We start from the raw sequence: 2,574 nt of genomic DNA on the forward strand, positions 1-2,574 counted from the left end.
AGCATTTGCTTTTCCTAGGATTGCCAGTCATAGTGAGGGACTTGTGCTGCCCACATCTCATAAGTGTGAGACCAAAACACGTCTGTGTTCCCTGCATGCTGCTGCACTGGCACAATGAGAAGCCCTCCTGCTCTGGGGCGGACTCACCGTAGGGATCTGCAGGTGATAAATTTTTTTATAAGAATTTTCATCCTCTTAATTCCTGTTGTATCCTCCGGATTGGGGAATAATCCATCATCATCTCACTGAAAGCAGAAGTGCTGTACAGAAAGACGTGGGGAGATATCTGCTGTGAGCCAGGAGGTGCCCGTGTGAGATGCTGCCCAGCTCCATCCTGCCCGTGTGTGCAGAGCAGGGTGAGCGCTTCACAGCGTGAAAGGAAACGGCAGGTAGAAAAAGACTGGAGTGCTGGTCCCTGCCACAATTAACTCTGACGTTTAATCCTTGTCTGGAAACTTGTTCAAGGACAACCGCTGAAGGCGGGGCTCTGCGTGGAGCCTGCCGTGTCACAGGAGCACGGAGCTTTTGAGTAATGGCTGGTGATGGAAGGGAAACCTGCCCAGGTTTGAACTGTGTGTCCTGGTGAGCTCATCACTGCTGCTTTTTCTCAAGGGCAGTAAGTATTTCTCAGTGACCTGCCTTCCTTCTAAGAGAAAAAACCCTAACAAATTTTTCCACAAGAGGAAGAAATACATCTGTCTAAATTTATCTGAATAAACAGCTGAAACTTGAAGTTGCAGAGCCTGTCTAGGAGTTAACAGTGATGCTTTTATTCATTCTGACTGTACCTCAGTGTGGTCTGTTGGTAATGAGATCAGTTGCTTTGCCCTGATACTTTTGTTTCATGACTAACAAACAGGCTGTGTTATTTCTTGAATTGCATACTGCGTGCTTTGCAGCAAATCTGGGAGGAAATGCATTATCTCGCCTTTGTCATTCCCCTCATACTGTAGACTGTTACCTGTGTAGGCATGTGACAGAATGTGGAAGTTGTGTGCAGCAAAAGGAGTAGAATTAACAAGATCCTTTTGATCTTAATCGTACTGAAAGCAAAAAAGTATTAAATCTGCAACTAAGTGTAGCACTGTTCTCTGAGATCAGAATTGTATGCTGCTGCAGGAATAACAATTCCTGTATTCTCATTCACTCACAGTACAACCTCAGAACTACTGAACAACAACCTGAGGCTCTGATGAGAAATCTAACAAGAGCAGCAGGCTGCTTTTCCTTCCACTGAGGAACACACATACAGACATCACTCATTCCCAGCAAACAGGAGAACTTCGACAAGAGAGCGCCTTGCCAAGAGAAGCTGCCTCAACATTCACAAACACATGGAAGGAGTCCTCCAGGTTTTGGGGTCTTTGCTTCTACATTTCATTCAGCTTTTTTTTTTGCCAATACTCAGTCTATGTTTGGGGAAACAACAAGCTGAAAAGGGAGGTTGCAACTTTGGTATGCAATTTGGTCTTCCAGGAGCACTCAAAAGAATGAGCGAAATTTTGTTGGAAAAGAAGTACAGAACTGGGTAGCCTTATTGCCTGTGAGTGCATTAAGGGCTTTTGCTAAAACATCTGTCCTGAGCACTCGCTTTTCTGAAAAGGGCAGCTGCCTCACTTCTGCTGATTATATTTACAAAGGGCAAAGGCAGTTTTTGCTGTACCCTTAATGGACAGAGGCTAGTGGCAATTCTTGCTCTTTCATAAATCTCAGCATTCCTACTGGTGTCTGCTGTCAGAATCGATTAGGAGCGAGTGCTCGGACTGCAGAGCCGTCGAGGGACAGAGCAGACCAGCACGGAGCCAGGCAGGAGCTCCCCCAGCACTGGCAGTGGCCTGGCCGTGTCCCCAGGCAGCGGGGGGAGGCAGCCCCTGGCCCCTGCTCCTTGCAGCAGGAGACAGCACGCCTGCAATGCCAGCAACGGCTGAGCTGGGAAGCGTGAGCGATGGCTGTGAGGGGCCAGAGCTGAGTCATCTGTAATATAATCATAAGGAAACACACATTTTTCCTGAGAGAAAATCAATAGAACTTTGCACTTTTCCTTGTAATATTTCCAGCCTGTGCCATCAGCCATAGTTTGCTCACAGTTATACTGCTATAAATTCACTGCAAGTTAATGGATTTCAACAAAAATGAATGGATTTACAACAGCATAATAGATCTAATGTTAGAGCCATGCACATGTAAAAATATGTGGAACAAAAGCAGATTTTACACCACATGGATCACCTTCAAGATGCCAAGGCCTTGCAAGGAAAAAGTAGAATTGCCTACTGCCAGGTACGCAACACACCGAAAGGAAAGGTGGGTGATGGAGGGGTGCACACACACAGAATGTAGGAAACTAACTGTGCCATTTCTCCACTTCTTCTGTAAAACATTTTGGACGTTCCACACATCTCATGTGGCATTACTAAGAAAATAAATAACGTGCCCCCAAAGTTGTGTGTCAGAACTGGACTGGTTAATGTATGAGCTGCCTCTGCTGCATTTGTTACTCCATGGTAAATTTCATGCTTAGCCAGAGGCTGCCCAAGTCCATTGATTCATTATCCTTAAACTTTGGGCGGTTAT

The sequence above is a fragment of the Centrocercus urophasianus genome, unplaced genomic scaffold (assembly GCF_019232065.1).
Source record: "Centrocercus urophasianus isolate 14NV4802_14NV808 unplaced genomic scaffold, USGS_Curo_1.0 seq_2, whole genome shotgun sequence".
NCBI lineage: Eukaryota > Metazoa > Chordata > Aves > Galliformes > Phasianidae > Centrocercus > Centrocercus urophasianus.